Raw genomic sequence first — 20,311 nt, 5'->3', positions numbered from 1 at the left:
GGTACCTGAGCTGGAAACATCTTCCACAGACCCTACGTCTCATCCTACGCCTGATTTTGACAGGGAGAGTACCATCAACGACCTTCACCACACTGTCTTAACCCTCACTGATACATCTCCCGCACTTAACTTAATCGATGAAGTAATGCCCATTATCCACCCTGAACTCATCGAATGGAACCAATCAAATCCCCCATGTCTTGACCTCTTCCAAAATGATGAGGCTATCATTGACTTTTTGGAATTAAGGGATAATCTACCAAGCGGGGATCACAAAGCTGGATTCGCCATTGAACTTAATAGCGCAGCATACTTCGGGGTGGATGCCAAACCCTTCAGCTGCAAAAATATAACATTAAAACATGGATCTTCCAGTGAAAACCACACTGTGGCACTGTTTGATCCAATAAAAGTAAAAAGAAAGAGCGTATCCAACGGTGAAAACCTCTCTGAGGCACCTGAGGATGAAGGGTTTGACATTCTCCCTGCTAATGCACAACAGGAACGATCAACGATCCTCATTGAGGAGACCAAAGAATACAATGTGGGGACTCCTGAAAACCCTCATATCATACATTTGGCATCTCTTCTCACTCTAGAGGAACAACCTCAATTTATAGAGTTCTTCCAGCAGTGTCAGATCAACTTTGCATGGTCATATGCAGACATGCCTGGGCTGGATCCTGATTTAGTCATGCATCATCTCACAGTAGCAAAAGGAGACAAACCTGTCAAGCAGAAGCTTTGTAAGATGCATCCTCAGATTTCCGTACTAGTCAAAACAGAACTTAAGAAACTCCTGGATGTTGGTTTCATTAGACCAATTGATTATGCAGAATGGATCTCCAACATTGTGCCAGTTGGCAAACCAAAAGGGGGCATCCGCATTTGTACAAACTTCAGAGATCTGAATAAGGCATGTCCTAAGGATGACTTCCCTCTACCAAATATCGACATCATAGTGGATTTGACAGCAGGACATGCCATGCTTTCACTCATGGATGGCTTTTCAGGATACAATCAAATAAAGATCGCACCAGAGGACCAACATAAGACAGCCTTCACATGTCCATGGGGCACATACTGCTGGAATGTAATGCCTTTTGGTCTAAAGAATGCAGGAGCGACCTATCAAAGAGCAATGACCACCATCTTCCATGACATGATGCATACTATGATGGAAGATTATGTGGATGATTTACTAGCAAAATCACTTACTAGAGAAGGACATCTTCACATCTTAGATAAAATCTTTGATAGATTGGAACAATACCATGTTCGACTCAACCCAAAGAAATGTGTCTTCGGAGTGACCTCCGGGAAGCTTCTAGGATACATTGTCTCAAGCAAAGGCATTGAGGTCGATCCAGCAAAGGTTAAAGCAATCATGGACATGCCACCACCAAAGAATATCAGTCAGCTAAGGACACTACAAGGACGGCTTCAATCCATCCGCAGATTCATTGCACAATTGGCTGATAAGTGTCACCCATTCACACACCTGCTACACAAGAACATCCGCTTTCAGTGGGATGACAGATGCCAGCAAGCATTTCGGGCACTTAAAGACCATCTCATGAATCCACCATTGTTGATGCCACTAGATCCAAGTAGACCGTTGTTACTTTATATCTCAGTGACAAGTACAGCATTAGGTGTATTACTGGCACAACATAATGCAAAAGGCAAAGAGTGTGCTGTATACTACATCTCTCGTACACTGGTTGGCTATGAACTCAATTACACACCTATTGAGAGAGCTTGCCTAGCAGTAATCCTGACAGCCACTAAATTGCGGCACTATCTATTAACACACAAGGTACAACTCATTGCAAAGATTGATCCACTCAAGTATTTACTCAGCAAAGCAGCATTGACAGGTCGCTTGGCCAAATGGGTGATGATTCTAAGTGAATTTGACATTGAGTATGTGGACCGTAAAGCTATCAAAGGTCAAGTCATTGCAGATCAGTTGGCTGATGCGCCCCTCATAGGCAATCATCCTCTCATTTCCAATTTTCCAGATGAAGAGATATTCATGATTACAGAAGCACAATCATGGAAACTATATTTTGATGGTTCATACACTAGGCATGGCTCGGGGGCAGGCATTCTGTTTATCACACCTCAGGGTGATAGCATTCCGAAGTCTTACAGGCTCACATTTCCATGCACAAACAACATAGCAGAATATGAGGCTTTGATCACAGGACTCAGATTAGCCATACAATGGAAATTAAAAGAACTGCAAGTATATGGTGACTCCCAACTGGTCATTCGACAAGCAACCGATGAATATCAGACCAAGGATGATAAACTCATGCCATATAAGCAAATGGTGGACACTCTAAAGACATCATTTACTACTATCACTTTTGAGCAGATACCAAGAGATCAGAATCATGCTGCTGACGCCATGGCTACCATCGCATCTCTACTAGATCTTCCACAGAATTCAACACGCTATGAGTTCTTGGTAGAACAGCTTTGGATCCCCGCTTATGATATCCCCGAATTTGAAATGATATGTCACCTTGTTGGTTCTGAATCCCCATGGTACGGTGAGTTCTACACCTATCTCCGCGATCACACCCTTCCTCCCAACCAATCAAATAACCAACGTAAAACCTTCATTCGCCAAACTGCTCGATATACCATTATTGCCGAAACCCTATACCGACGCGGTCTTGATGGTACTCTTCTTCGATGTCTGGAACAAGGTGAGATAACAAAGGCTTTGGAAGAGGTACATGAAGGAATTTGCGGGACTCACTCAAGTGGTCCGTCACTAGCCAAGAAACTCATGCGAGCTGGATACTATTAGCCATCTATGGAAAAGGATTCCTACTACTTTGTCAGGAAATGCAAGAAATGTCAAGTTCATGGCGACCTGATACATGCACCGGCCCAGGAACTGCAACCAATCACAACACCATGGCCTTTCTGTCAATGGGGCCTTGACCTTGTGGGTAAGATTCCTCCATCTTCATCCAATGGCCATAAGTTCATTATTACCGCCACCGAATATTTCACCAAGTGGATTGAAGTTGTTCCACTTACCCAAGTCACCGGCAAGCAGATCGCCTCATTCATCCTCAACTACATCATCTGCCGGTATGGTGTGCCCATGTCCATCATCACAGATAACGGTCTTCCTTTCAAAAATCAGGATGTCCGTGAGCTTTGTGAGAAATTTCATATCCAACACCGCTTTTCCACTCCCTATTACCCACAAGGCAATGGTCAGGCCGAAGCATCCAATAAAAACATATTGAGGATCCTAAAGAAGACAGTCAATGATGTCGGCCGTGATTGGCATGTTCAATTGAATCCAGCGCTATGGGCATATCGAACTAGCATTCGGACCCCTACAGGTGCAACTCCTTATTCATTGGTCTATGGTGCTGAAGCTATCTTACCTATTGAGGTCGAGATACCATCCTTACGAGTTTCATTACACAATCTCATCGATGATAAAGCATACAGAGTATCCCGTCTTCAGGACTTAGAGTTACTAGATGAGAAGCGACAAGCTGCATACAATCACCTCAAAGCCTATCAGCAGCGCATGAGCAGAAGCTACAATCACCGAGTTAAACCTCGTACATTTGAGGTAGGTGATCTTGTTCTACGAGAGAATCCTCGCAACCAACCAAACAGAGAACATCAAGGCAAGTTTGAATCAAACTGGCTTGGCCCATATGTTGTCACTACTGTATTCGGGTCCGGGGCATATCAGTTGGCTACATCAGAAGGAGAACCGCTCGCAGATCCAATCAATAGCATGCACCTCAAACGGTTTTATACCTAAGCTGTATAGAGCATCCGGCTCCCCTACATACCAGAAAATACCAAAAACATTCAGAAAAATGTCCTGAAGAAATACAAAAACATTAAAAAAAAAGTAAAGAAAAATCATGCATCCAAACGGTGAACAACCACTCCGGTGGCACCTTGGGTAAGTGCGATAGTGAAAACCTAGCAAACAGGTGCCACTCGTAAAGGCAATGGCTCCAGTATCTTTCAGGCTCATTGCGATCACATTCATGCATACACACATCCATCCATCCAAACCATGGCTTGTTATTTGATCTGCAACTAAGAAAGTACTCCACGCGTCTTGCATCCCGCTTTTTTATAGTCAGGTCTAAAACTGGGGGCAATGCCTTTAACCTATTGATGGAAGTGGATTCTACATTGTCTTATGATTCATTAAGTTCTTCATTCAAACAATCATCAAAAATCCAAAAACATTCAAAAATATCTCACAAAAATACCAAAAACATTCAAAACAATTCAAAATCCAAAAACATCGACAAAACCATTGAAAAATCACACAAAAACATGGCAACACCTTGTACATACCCATCCATGTAGATACCAAAACAAACATTGACAAACTACTCACACAATGACCATTTACCAATCAACCACACAATCAACATCAACAATCAAACTGTCTTCAACAAGGATGCATCATTTCTTACCAAAACAAAGACAAAAGTAACGTTTTTCTTTGACAAGAAAATTATGTTAAGCTATCAAATACTTGGTTGATTTGTGAGTACAATCATTTGTTTATCTGTATCGGGATCTTTCAGCATTGTTTTGTATCGTTTGCGCATTATTTCTGATGAAGTTCGGGGGCATGTACTAATGGTGTCTATGTCAGAAGTTCACTAAGCTACGTGATCTTATGCAAAATTCAGTCATAGATCACTACGACTTGCTGACTACAGCGTATACCTCGACCATATGAGCATGAACCATTACCAAGGATCCATATTCTTTATTCTTTATGTATATATTGTTTGTTTACAGGTACAATTCTCTTTCTTTGGTTCCTCCTACCTCATCCAAACTAGATAAAGGTTTTATCTCTTATTACGGTATGCACTTGTCTCAGGATATGATCAGTCTAAGATCAAGGAGGACGATCCAAGTCATGCATGAAAGGAGATAATCCTTGTCTGTTCCGCAAGCAATACTCAGGTCAACTTGATCCATTATATCAAGTTGCTTGTATTAACTTGCTATATAAAGTCCATGTAAGAAATACTCTGGTCATCTTGAATCTTTATGTCAAGTTGCTTGTATTTTCTTACAACATTTTAAAGCTCAATGATGATAAACAAAGCACCATGGATCGTCATTCCATCTCATCTGTATATATTGCATTTTGTTGCATTCCACCCATCCATACATTCATAAATAGCTGCATATCATTCATACATAGTAATGACAATGGATACTCTGTTTTCATCTTCTTCCATAGGAATGTAATAGGTCCTCCATTTCTTCTATCTAACATTGAACCCCCCCCACCCTCCCCATCTCGATAATCACCATCACATACCCTACATCATGTCCCAATCAACCTAATCAAGCCACGTTCATCACCATCCATCTCTAAATAGGAGGGATTGTGTTTCCTATCCTAAGTCATCTAATAAGTCAAGAAAGTTACTCTATTTGCACAGATACATCGACTCCCACACACCTAGACTATCAACAGATACTCTGATCAAGTATCTTCAGGTCTCAACAGGTAATCGATTATGGCAAACCTAGACTACAACAGGCATTTATCATAATGACCTAGTCTCAACGGGGTTGCCATGATTCCCCACAACCATCCATCACACGCACACACTATCAATTGATCAACCAATCAAACACAATCCAACGGACAATTACATCAATTGTCTACGTCTCAACGAGTATTTTGCTTCATATACCTTGACTTCATCGGGCAATTACATCAATTGTCTAAGTCACATCAGGTCACTTTGATTCACTTACTCAGACTTTATCATGTCCAAGCGACCAACTGACATCAACTGTCACGCTTTGACTTGACCGGGGCAATTAAACCGATTGCACCAGATTGTCCAACCAATTTTGATCAATTGTATAGCATCAATCCAAACCCCACACTACATCTGCTATGTATCTCTTGCATGACCTCAGGGTACTCGCTGGCTTGTTGTTTCTTCACATTCACTCCATTTTCTCCCATTCTTTCATCATTAGTTCTATTTTCTTCTATTCTACATCCCCTCCACTTTTCATTCTTTTTCGAGAGACCGCTCGATTTTTCAAAAAAAAAAAAAATAAAATAAAATAAAATTCGGCCCATCTCTCGAGGGGGCATACCACCCATTAAATTTACATTTTATGGGGCATTTCTTCACACCTATTTTTCTTTCTTTGAAACGACGCGATAAACCGCACCGTCTCAAAGAGGGGCAAATGTAGTCACATAAATCTGTCCACTTAATTAAATGAATACTTAGTATTTATTTGATTATTTAACCATCAATTAATAATTAATTAAATTAATATTTAATTAATTCATCTTAACCCTATTCTCCTATTAATTAAATAAATTATTCAATTTATTTGATTTAATTCACTTAACCAAATTCATACCATTAATTACATAAATAAATCATATTTATTTAATTAAACATTCTCTCACATTTAAATAAATTAATATTTATTTAAATCCCCCAAAATCCCACCTCTCACATTTAAATAAATTAACATTTATTTAAATCACCTTTATCCTCCACCCACTTGCATTTTCCTACAAATGCAAGTTGCACAATTATTTTAAATAAATAATTTATTTAAATCACCTTTATCCTCCACCCACTTGCATTTTCCTACAAATGCAAGTTGCACAACTATTTTAAATAAATTATTTATTTAAAATCCTATTTATCCTCACCCACTTGAAACCTTTAATGGTTTCCCTTAAAGTATTCAAACTTGATGGCTTTAAAGTCTTCAAACTTGATGGCTTCCCTTAAAGTCTTCTTAAGACTTTAATGGTTTTCCTTAAAGTCTTCAAGCCTTTAATGGTTTCCCTCAAAGTCTTCAAGCATTTTAAATGCATTATCTTCTTTTTCTCATTTAAATAAATTGATATTTATTTAAATATTTATCCAAATGCAACTTATACCATTTAATTGAAATAAATGATTTTATTTTAATTGAAAATACCAAAATTTCTCCCACTTGCATTTTCCTACAAAATCCACTTGCATCCCTAAACCCCTTATAGATTCTTCTAAACCCTTCCTAATTAGCCTAATCCATCCCCTAAATATTGTCACATTCCTAAGCAAATTGGAGTCACTTCTCAAAGACTCCAAAGTCTTTGAAAAGCAATTAATGCTTTGTGTGTTCAACAAATTAACCCTCAAAGTCTTGGATAACCTTTGAAAGCTTTCAACCTTCAACCACTTAATCCCCAAAGTCTCCAATAACCATTAATGGTTACCTCAAACCCTCCCACATGGTTAAAACATTTGTTTTGACTCAACCTCTACCCAACCCAAAGGTCTCATCAGGCCATTAATGCTTTGACCATGATTATCTCTTAAACATTTGCACAAAGGTTTATCCTTGGATTAACTCTTAATCCAATGGGTAATCTTAATTTAGACTTGACCCTTACCTTCTAGATAACCATGAGGTCTTCTCAGGCCTTTAATGCCTCCAACCTCTTTTCTCAACCCAATCCTATGTTGACACTTGTCACCATTTTATTGGTGCCAATTGTGCACATGGATCCCCAACTTTCAAACTTGGCCCTTGATTAAACCACTCAATCTTAACCCTTCATTTCCCTATTTCTTCTATAAATAGAACCCTTCTCCTCAAGCAAAAGGGGAAGCATTTTTAGAGTATTGTTGTTATACTAGCATTAGCATAGAGCTTTTTCATAGCATCACTATCTACTCTTGCATAGTATTTGCTTATCATATTCAACCATCTTGAATCTCCATATGGCATCCATGGCTAGTGCTAAAAGCTGAGAGCTACACTCATTTGGGACTTGGAGAGGAGAGAAACAAGGGAGAAGCATCAAAAGACATCATGGAAGCATCTTAGGGAGGCTCTTCTCCTTTCTTTTATTTTGTTAAACTTCTTTCATGCTTTTTGAAATCTCTCTTGATATGTTTGGAATGGTTTTTAGTTCTTTGTTTTGTTTTTATGGTTGAAACTAACTTTTTAACATTGAACTTTGTTGTTGCCTTGTCCCCATTTCCATGACATCAGTAATTATGAAGGAAAATTCCCTTTTAAATGTTTTTCATGCAATAATATTGGTCATTTTGCATCTAGATGTCCTGAAAGAGCTACTAGGAGTCATGAAAGATTTATGAGAAATTATAAGACTAATCCTGAATATCAGAGCAGACCTAGATTCAAAAGGAATAAGGATAAATCATATTATTATGTTGGTGATGATGATGGTATTTCTGATGATGATGATGAACCTGTGAGTGGATCTGGTAATGGTGCTTCATCCGACAAAGATTGGGTCTTTATTGCTATCAAGGATGATTGTCCAGAATCTGTCATTGAAACAAGACATACTGAGGAAAAGGCCTTGGCTGCTAAAATTGAAGAAAAGGATGAATGGGTTATAAACAGTGGACTTCAACATCACATGACTGGTGACAAAATAAAGTTCTTATCATTGCAAGAGTTTGATGGTGGATTGGTTAGATTTGGAGACAACAAGGCATGTAGGATCAAAGGCAAAGGAACAATATCATTGGATGGTAAGACTAATACTGATAATGTTTATTATGTTGAAGGATTAAAGCATAATATTTTAAGTGTAGGTCAGATGGTGGATAGAGGATTTCATTTCCAATTCAAGGATGGAAAATACAAGATCATTAATAAATCTGGATTGGAGATTGCTTCCGAACTCAGACTAAAGGTAATATCTTTCTTTTAAACTCCGATGAGAAGGCTTGCTTGATTGCTCAGATTGTTGAAAGTTGGTTATGGCATAAGAGGATGTGTCATGTTAATTTTGATTGCATAGTAAAGATCAGTTCAATACCGGCTATCAGAGATTTGCCCAAGATTGTTAAACCTCATAATTCGATATGTAGAGAATGTCGAATGGGTAAGCAAGTTAGAACTTATTTTAGAAGTGTACATTATAAATCTAATGAAATTATTGATCTTATTTATATTGATTTGTGTGGACCGACAAGGACTAAATATTTTCAAGGTGATAGATATTTTATGTTACTTATTGAAGACTATTATAGAATGATGTGGGTAGCATTTTTGAAAGAGAAATCTGAAGCTTTTGAGAAATTCAAAATCTTTAAGGCTATGGTTGAGACTGAGACATGACTGAAGATATAGTGCTTAAGATCAAATCATGGCGGTGAGTTTACACCCAATGAGTTCAATAATTTTTTTGAAAGGAATGGTATTAGGAGGCAACCTTTTGCACCTAGAACCCGATATCAAAATAGATTGGTGGAAAGAAAGAACATAACAATTTTGGATGCTATAAGGACTATGATGACTGAATCTAAGTTACTTGACATTTATTGGAGAGAGGCTGTCAATACCGTTGTATACACTTTCAACAAAGTACACATTAAAGGCGACACCGGTAAGACTCCTTATGAACTATGATTTGGTCATACTCCTATTGTCAGATATTTCAAAATTTTTGGAAGAATATGTTACATTAGAAGAGATGATACATTAGGAAAGTTTGATCCTAGAAGTGATGAAGGAATATTTTCGGGTTATTCTACTAAGAGCAAAGCATATAGATGTTATAACAAAAGATTGAATAGGATATTGGAAAGCATAAATGTCAAGTTGGATGAGCATGGTAGTAATAAGATTAGAGCATATGATTATGGACCGGAAGATAAATTTATCAAAATTGAACCGGTAATGCAAGAATTAGTTTAGAATAGTGAACCTGTGATACCGGTAGCATCGAAAAATTCAACAGTGACAGAGGAACATCGGAATGAGTCAGCAAATCACGAAATTCAAAGACTCCCATGTATGTAAAGCTAAATCATTCTGAAGATCAAATTATTGGAGATAAAAGGAAAGGTGTGATGACTAGAAGAAGGTTAGCTGCTGAAGAGGTATGTTTAATTTCTCAAATTGAACTGGAATCTTTCATTGAAGCAAGTAAGGATGAAAATTGGACAAAAGTAATGGAAGAGGAATTAGATCAGATTGAAAATAATAAGACATGGGAACTTGTACCTAGACCTAAAGACAAGAACATTATTGGAACTAAGTGGGTTTTTAGGAACAAATTGAATGAGGAAGGTCAAGTGGTGAGGAACAAGGCTAGATTGGTTTGTGAAGGTTATTCACAGGAAGAAGGAATTGATTATGGGGAAACTTATGCCTCAGTTGCTAGAATTGAAGCAATACAACTTTTTCTTGATTATGCTACACACAAGAACTACAAAGTATATCAAATGGATGTTAAATGTGCTTTTTTGAATGAAGATCTTGAAGATGAAGTTTATATTGAACAACCTAATGGATTTTCTTTTATTAGAAGACAAGGATTTGGTTTGCAGAATGAAGAAAGCTTTATATGGACTAAAACAGGCTCCTAGAGAATGGTATGCTAGATTGGATAAGTATATTTCAAATCTTGGTTTTAGTAAAGGTAATGCTGATAGTAACTTATATTACAAGATTGAGCATGATGACATATTGATTATTGAAGTCTGTGGATGATATGATTTTTGGAGGAGGAGAAGGTCTACGCATGAAATTTGCTAATGATATGAAGAATGAATTTGAAATGTCTATGATTGGTGAGATGAAATTTTTCTTAGGTTTGCAAATTACTCAGACTAATAAAGTTATTTTCATTTGTCAAACTAAGTATGCGAAGGAGCTACTTAAGAAATTTGGACTTGAGAATTCTAAACCTATCAGTACTCCTATGATAACCAGTTGCAAATTTTCAAAGGATGATGAATCACCTAAGGTGAACCCGAGCACATTCAAATCAATGATTGGTGGTTTGTTGTACCTAACTCAGACAAGGCCTGCTATAATGAATGTTGTTTGTATTGTTTCTAGATTTCAATCAGATCCTAGAGAAACTCATGATATTGCTATCAAGAGGATATTCAGATATTTGGCAGGTACAACAGACTTTGGATTATGGTGTCCAAAGAAGATGAATTCACATTATGTGCATATATAGATTCTGATTGGGCAGGAAATGTGGATGACCAGAAGAGCACTACTGGCGGTACATTCTTTTTTGGTAAGAAGTTGGTTTCATGGCTTAGTAAGAAACAATCATGCACTTCATTGTCTACAACTGAAGCATAATATGTTGTAGCTGCTATCAATTGTACTTAGATTTTATGGATGAAATAGATGTTAAAGGATATAAGGGTAAGTTATGATGAGCCTATTGTTATTCATTATGATAATATTTCTACTATTGATATTTCAAAGAATCCAGTATTTCATTCCAAATGAAAACACATTTCTATAAGGTGTAATTTTTGGAAGGAAAAGGTTGAAGCAAAGGAAATCAGATTGGTTTATATGCCTACTAAGGAATAGATTGCAGATATTCTAATGAAGCCATTTCCTAAAGACACTTTTGAATATCTCAAAGATCAGTTGGGGGTTACCAACCCTCTAGAAGAGACTTAGTGATGCAGAGATGGATCAATCCGGTGAGCTTATCGGACATACTTTTTTAATCCAGGTTGATGAAGATGGTGCTACTACTTATGGGGAGTAGTCAGCTGTTTGGTTCAATATTCTTGGTTTAGTATCCGTCCTTTGTCATTGATGTCAAAGGGGGAGAAGGTATTCATGTGAAAACTAATAGATCTTTTGGTGTTTTGGAGTTTGTTGGCATTCCTTGGCACTTGGATATTTTTCACATTTAGTGTTGCCATCAATGCCAAAGGGGAAGATTGTTGGCAATATATTGGATTTGGTTAAATGTTGTCATTGTGTTTGCTTGATGATGATTGTAATGAATAACTTCATCATATGTTATCATTGATGAAACACATACACACACATATGTTCATATTGTCTACCGGTGTGATTTTAAAGTTGTTTATATTACAACCGATATACTAGAGGTTTATATCTAATCGGTACATGGTGACAATCGGTATATACATGGATACAACCAATGGATATACATAACTCGACATCAACCTCAAGATCCAACGAAGATTATCACAAGAGCATCAAAGGATAAATAGTTTATATGTTTAAATCCAACTGGTATTGTTGTTCCAATCAGTATTCATTGATTATGTGATGGGTTATCACTAGTCGTGATGAGTTATCCTTACCGATAATTTTTGGCGGTATTTTTGTGATGAGTTATGATTGTTTGACCAGATACACCGCACCTAGGAAATTGTGATATGATTTCTAGAGGCCGACATGAAATCTAAATGTCTATAAATTGACATCACAATGAATTATTTTATATGAGCGAAGGAGATATGTTTTGTGATGATTTGATGCGAAGGCAAAAGTGTTAAGTTGTAGAGTATGTTGGTAATGAAGTGTTGCATGCACAGAAGAGGATCTATTCAAGCAAGTTGTGATACTACTAGATCACACCACCTGTTGTTTTCTAATCACTGCAACAGTCAAATCTCCTAACTAGGTAATCTCTAACAAGATTCATTGTACAAATCCTCTAACCAAGTGATCCATTAGTTTGGATTCAGAAATCCTCTACTAAAGTTACTCCTTACAGGGTACTACCTTTTACAGGGTATAGCTTTTAACTAAGCTTTGGGATCTTTAACAAGATTCGGTCCTAGCACAACAACGTTTTGTAGACCTTAAACGACCAGTTATCTATTACTGCAGATAGTTAACTTGTGAGTCCAATGTCACCATAGTTTTTACCTATTTGGGTTTTCCACATATAAACACTTGTGTTATGGTGGATTTTTTACTTATTGTGGATGTTGTTATATCATTTTGGATTACATCCATATCTTTTAACAAACTTGTTAAGAATATCTACCGGTCAGTGTTTAAAGTGGTATTTTTTTAGTGTCACTGTTTCACCCCCCCTCTCAGTGCTTTACAAGTCCATTAATTGGTATCAGAGCCTAACTTCTTTAAAGCCTAATTGCTTGGAAGGAAACCCTAAAGCTATCATGGGGGATATGAGCTACTTTGAGATGGCTAGAGAGCTTGAGGCTAGTAGAAATAAGCTTGAAACCCTAAGGGTCAAACTAAAAGCTTCTCAAGTCAAAAGGAGAGAGATAACTGAACAAATGTTAGAAATATTTGATAATAGTTCTTTAGATGAGGCCAATATTGATGCTTTAGTTGAGGAAGTTGAAAAACTAAACAATGAAAAGATAAATCTAAGGAGAGAGCAAGAATTTCTTACGATTTGCATGAGTTAGGAATTGGAAGCTAGGAGAACTACTGAAGATATCATCAAGGAAGGAGATCATGATATTGCCAAGATCAAGTGAGAGAATTCTACTTTGGATGAGCATTTGAATATAGAGAAAGAAGAAAAAGAGAACTTACAGCTAGATCTTAAACTAACATCATCTCTGAGAGAGAACCTATCAAAACATAATGAAGATCTCACCAGACAACTCACTAAAGGAAATGGGAAATTGGAAAAGTTCAACAAAAGTTATACCTTGCTAGAAGAGAAAATTCAATCACAAAGGATGAATGGTGATATCTTTGGACTTGGTTTTCACACATCTGAAAAAGGAGAATCCTCTGGTACCAAGAGAAACACTCATAAGAACAAATATGCTCCTAAGGCTAAAAATCCTACTGGCAAGAAGGTCTTTAAACCTATTTGTTTTGTTTGCCATAAACCTGGTCACACTGCAAATGTTTGTAGAAACAAACCTAATGGAAATGCAAGCTACAATACAAATGCTAGGTATATGTCCAAGAAATTCACATATGCATCCAAGACCAAATGACAACTAGATGAGAAATTATGATAACCAGGGTAACATGAACTGGCAAAGACCCCATGTCAACCGGTTTAGTTCATTTGAGATGGAAAAGGTAACAAATGTCATTTGCACCATCTATAACAATTTTGGTCATGTGGCTATCAATTGCAGTTGAAGAAATGGGAGAGGTAATGCAGGACCTTGGAGATCATCCGAAATGGCCTGTTATCATTGTCATAAACTGGGACACATGGCAGAGTTTTGTAGATCCAGAAAGAGGAAACCAGTTAATCCTTCTAAAGATCAGAAAGACAAGCAAAAGGTCAATATTGAAGAAACCAGAGAAGAAATGAATCGAATATGGAAGAAGAAGAGTGATGATTTACCTAGAGAAGAAACTAATCCTTCACCCAGTGTGGAGAATCCTGCACCAATGAACTAAGTCTTCAATATGGCTAAGGGGAGCATAACGAAAAATCTACTTTCGGACCCCTTGAGATGAATGAGTGGTAAGAGAATTTGAATGCATGAAATTTTGATAACTTTTTGTCAATCGATTATCAACCGGTTTTACATCTGTCAATATTGTATGTATCATTAAGCAGTGTAATTAGGGTTTGTAACCCTAATAAGCGAGAATTTAATGTAGTAGGTAAAAAGAATAAAAACGATTTTCACTTTGTTATTTTTACCTTAATGCATTCAAGAATTTGAGCGCTTGCAGAGCTAAGAAATGATTGTTAGCTGATTTTATTCAAAGTTGTATCATGATTTGAGTGATCAAGATGATTTGAAGGTTGGTGAAGACTGAATTGGTGTGCACTTGAGTATTCAATCGGTAAATGAGGCAGCAAGCATAAAATACGGTATTTATTTGAAAAATCCTACTTCGAATCTAGTCTATCTGAAATGGCATCGTCTTCTAAACTAGTAGAGAAATTGATGATCACATCTAAACCTATGGAAGTTGTAAAGGCGGAACAAATTGTGTCTTATAATGCTTTATCACAAGTTCCTAGTGGTGTCGTAGTAAAAGGAGATTTGTCCTACTACATTGATTGCAAGATTCAGGATTTAGGATCATTGTTGATATATTCTCAATTGAAATCCATTTGCGATGAAAATAGAAATATTCAACCAGAATATCTTAAGGTTTATGAGAAAGGTTTTCATAATGCAACTTATTTTCTTGAAGATTTTGAAGAGGAACATATTCGAATTATTTTGAGTTGTGTTCATGGGGAAAGCATATTGATGCTCTGCAAAATGGGAAGGTTAATTATGATAACAAAACAACACAAACAACAAGAAAGCCAATTTGTTAGTGTAGACACCTAAAATTGTCCAATCTAATTAAATAAATATCTTTATTTATTTAATTACTTTAGCCTAATTCATCTATTAATTAAATAAATCCTTATTTATTTAATTAATTCATTTATCCTCTTCTAGCCTTATTTCTCATTTAGATAAATATATTTATTTATTTAAATTTTCCTTTTTCTAAATTAAATAAATATCTTATTTATTTAATTGATCTCACTCCTTCTATTAATTAAATAAATCTTTATTTATTTAATTAATTCATTAACCTTTTCTACCCATGACACATGTCATTCATCTCTTAATTCATACACTACCTACCCCTTTCATTATTTTATTATTTCTTTTACCTACCCTCTAATCATAGCCGACCTCCTTTTACACTTCTCAATCTTATCCCTCCATTTCATATAGTGTCTTCTATATAAGGAGATGCTTCCTTCATTATCAAAACCCTAACTACTTGATCAATTGACTACTTGGCATATGCGATCCTACTTGCAACCACATTTCGTTCTTTGTTGAACTCTTGTGCACATAAAATCTGAGAGCAAATACATCAAACAAGATCAATGGAGATAGGAAGAATGGAGATCCAAACCCTATTGGACATGTGATGGTATAATCTTTGTGATTTTGTTTGATTTGCATTGTCTTAGGTAATCTTCATATGTTATGGTGGATCTTTGTTGTTGTTAGGCTAGGGTTTTGTGGTTGAATTCATTTAGCCTTTTAATATCGTTATTATTGTTATCCATTTTCACCATATACAGTTAGTGTTAGAAATCATAAGCAAAACACTTTCCTAAACAAGCATATCAAGAAAGACACTATGAAATAGATAAAAAGCATAATAAATCTACAAAATGTAACTAAACATCTCCATATGCTCTCTACCATGTTGGTAGGTTCTCCTTCCTTGTTCCTCTCCTCTCTAAGTTCCAAATTAGTGTAGCTTTCAACAACTTTTTGCACTATGGATGTCTTATGGAGGTTCAAGATGAAAAGATGATTAATCTAAGATGTTATGCAAATGTGAACAAGAGCTAAAACAAGAGATTATCTAATTAGCTAGTATTGATTTTAAAACAAAAGATTGAATATGATTGATTATCTAATGCTCTCTAAAAATGGCTATAATGTAGATGCATACAAGTTCTCAGGATGTAGATTATGAAGAAATGAGCTCTATTTATAGGAAAAATGGAGCAATGGATGGTTGAGATTGAGTAATATCAACAAGGGTTAGGATTGAATGGTATTCAATCCATGTGAGGGCTTTCAACCCAATCTCATGATGACAAGTGTCAACATGAGATGGGTTGAGAGGAGAGGGAAGAAGCATTAAATGCTTGACATGACCCGAAAGTTAACTTGGGAGTTAAGGTTAAGGTTGGGTTGAGTGAATAAATTCATTATTCAAAGAATAATGCTTTTATCCAATGGATAAACTCTTGTGCAAGAGTTAGTGAGGATAACCATGGTCAAAGCAATAAATGCTTGAGAAGACATATGGGTCACATGAGGGATAAGTTAGGGGTCAAAGTCCCTAACCATGGGTGCAAGTGGATTTAAACATTAATGGTCATGTAAGAGCCATAAGTGGTTTGGAAGACTTTAGAGGTTAAATTGTTGAACACACAAAGCATTTAATGCTTTTCAAAGACTTTGAAGTCTTTGAGAAGTGACTCCAAGTTGCTTAGGAATGTGACAATAATTAGGGGATGGATTAGGCTAATTAGGAAGGGGTTTAGAAGAATCTAGAAGGGGGTTAGGATTGCAAGTGGGTTTGGTGGGTGAGGGGAAATAGGATTTTTATTAAAATAAAATTCATTTATTTCAACAAATAGGTGCAAGTTGCATTTTTAGGAGACTGCAAGTGGGGGGGGATTTAATGATTTAAATAAATGTTTTATTTAATTTATTTAAAAGAGGAAAGATGATTAAATTGAATAAATAGGATTTATTCATTTAATTGATTGTGAATTTGGTTTAATGAATTAATTAAAATAAATTGAAAAATTTATTTAGTTAATAGGAGAATGATTCAAAGATGAATTAATTAAATGTTAATTTAATTAACTGGTGGCTAGTGGGTTTTTAATCAAATAAATAACAAATATTTATTTAATTAAAATGGACAGATTTATGTGACTACATTTGCCCCTCTTTGAGACGGTGCGGTTTATCGCGTTGTTTCAAAGAAAGAAAAATAGGTGTGAAGAAATATGCCCCATAAAATGTTAATTTAATGGGTGGTATGCCCCCTCGAGAGATGGGAGGAATTTTTTTAAAAAATTGAGCGATCTCTCAAAAAAGAACGAGAGTTGGCAGGGAGGTAGAAGAGAAGAAAAATAGAACTAATGGTGAAAGAATGGGAGAAAATGGAGTGAATATGAAGAAAAAACAAGCCAGAGAGTACCCCTAGGTCATGCAAGAGATACATAGCAGATGTAGTGTGTGGTTTGGATTAATGCTATACAATTCATCAAAATTGGTTGGACAATCTGGTGCAATTGGTTTAATTGCCTCAGTCGAGTCAAAGCATGACAGTTGATGTCAGTTGGTCGCTTGGATAGGATGAAGTCTGAGTAAGTGAATCAAAGTGACCTGATGTGACTTAGATAATTGATGTAATTGCCCGATGAAGTCAAGGTATATGAAGTAAAATACTTGTTGAGACTTTAGAAAATTGATGTAATTTTCCATTGGATTGTGTTGGATTGGTTGAGCAATTGATAGTTTGGGCATGAGATGGATGGTTGTGGTGAATCATAGCAGCCCCATTGAGACTAGGGCATTATGATAAATGGCTGATGTAGTATAGGATTACCATGATCGATTACCCGTTGAGACCCGAAGATACTTGATCAGAGTATCTGTTGATAGTCTAGGTGTGCGTGAGTCAATGTGCCTGTGTAGATAGAGTAACTTGCTTGATTTAGAGGATGACTTAGGATGGGAAACACAATCCCGCCTATTTAGAGATGGATGGTGATGAACATGGCTTGATTGGGTTGATGGGAAACAATGAAGGGATTATGATGATAAGCAAGACAGGGAGGGTGAGGGGGGATTGAGTGTTAGATAGAAGATATGGAGGACCTATTTCTATGGAAGAAGAGAAAAATAGAGTATCCATTGTCATGACTATGTATGAATGATATGCAGCTATTTATGAATGTATGGATGGATGGAATGTAACGGAATGCAATATATATAGATGAGATGGAATGATGATCCATAGAGCTTTAATTCATCATTGAGCATGATAATATTGAACTTGGATGAGGCAGTAGGAACCAAGGATCGAGCATGGTACCTGCAAACAAATAACATAAATAAACAAAGAATATGGACCCTCCATAATGGTTCATGCTCATATGGTCGAGGTATACGCTGTAGTCAGAAAGCCATAGTGATCCATGACTGTATTTGGCATATGATCACGTAGCTTAGTGAACTTCCCACGTAGACACCATTAGTACATGCCCCAGAACATTGGAATAATTCGCAAAAGATAAACAAACAAAATGATACTTAGGAACCATCTCGGCCACTCTAATCACTTGTGGATATCTTGGAGTAGCATAAGAACCTGATATAAATGAATAAATAACTTACAAACCAACCAAGTACTTGATAGCTTAAACAACATTTTCTTGTCAAAGAAAAATGTTATCTTTGTCTTTGTTTTGGTAAGGAAGGATGCATCCTTGTTAAGATAGTTGGCGTGTTGATGTTGATTGTTTGGTTGATATGATAAGTGGTCATCATTTGAGTATTTCACAATGTTTGTTTGGTATCTGCTTGAATGCGTATGTACAAGGTGTTGCCATATTTTTGATTGATTGTTTTTTGTTTTCAAAATGTTTTGGGATTTTGTGAGACAATTTTGAATATTTTGGATTTTGTGAGACAATTTTGAATGTTTTTGGTATTTTGTGAGATGGTTTTGAATGAATAACTCGATAAATCATAAGTAATGCATAATCCACTTCCATCAAACAAATTAATGGTATTGCCCCCAGTTTAGACATGACTATGAAAAAGCGGGATGAAAGATGCATGAAGTACTATCCTTTATTGCAGATCAGTAACAAGTCATGGCTTGGACAGATGGATGAATGGATGAAATGAATGTGATCGTAACAAGTTTGAAAGAAAATGGAGCCATAGCCTTTACGAGTGGTGCCTGTTTGCCAGATTTTCACCATTGTACTTATCCAAGGTGCCACCAGAGTGGTTGTTCACCATTTGGATGCATGATTTTTCTTTACTATTTTGATGTTTTTGTATTTTCTTCAGGACATTATCTGAATGTTTTTGGTGTTTTTCTGGTATGTAGGGGAGCCTGATGCTCTGTGCAGCTTATGTATAAAACCGTTTGAGGTGCATGTTGTTGATCAGATCTGCTAGCGGTTCTCCTTCTGAAGTAGCCAACTGATATTCCCCAGACCCAAATACAACAGTGATAACATATGGACCCAGCCAATTTGATTCAAACTTTCCCTTATTTCTCTGTTTGGTTAGTTATGAGGATTCTCTCTTAGAACAAGATCACCTACCTCAAATGTACGAGGTCTAACTCGATGATTATAGCTTTTGCTCATGCGTTGCTGATAGGCTTTGAGGTGCTTGTATGCAACTTGTTGTTTCTCATCAAGTAGCTCTAAGTCCTGAAGACATGATACTCTGTATGCTTCATCATCTATCAAATTATGCAAGGAAACCTGTAGTGATGGTATCTCGACCTCAATAGGAAGGATGGCTTCTGCGCCATAGACTAGTGAGTAGGGGGTTGCACCTGTAGGGGTTCGAATGCTAGTTCGATACGCCCAGAGTGCTGGATTCAATTGCACATGCCAATGACAACTGACATCATTGACTATCTTCTTTAGGATTCTTAATATGTTCTTGTTTGATGCTTTGGTTTAACCATTTCCTTGTGGGTAATAAGGAGTGGAAAAGCGGTGTTGGATGTGAAACTTCTCATAGAACTCACGGACATACTGATTCTTAAATGGATGTGTTAGATAGAAGATATGGAGGACCTATGACCTATAGAAATCATAAGCAAAACTTTCCTAAACAAGCATATCAAGAAAGACACTATGAAATAGATAAAAAACATAATAAATCTACAAAATGTAACTCAACATCTCCATATTCTCTCTACCATGTTGGTAGGTTCTCCTTCCTTGTTCATCTTCTCTCCAAGTTCAAAATTA

Source organism: Cryptomeria japonica, chromosome 3 (assembly GCF_030272615.1).
Source record: "Cryptomeria japonica chromosome 3, Sugi_1.0, whole genome shotgun sequence".
NCBI lineage: Eukaryota > Viridiplantae > Streptophyta > Pinopsida > Cupressales > Cupressaceae > Cryptomeria > Cryptomeria japonica.
The sequence above is the reverse complement of the archived record's forward strand: the minus strand, read 5'-3'. Positions refer to the sequence as shown.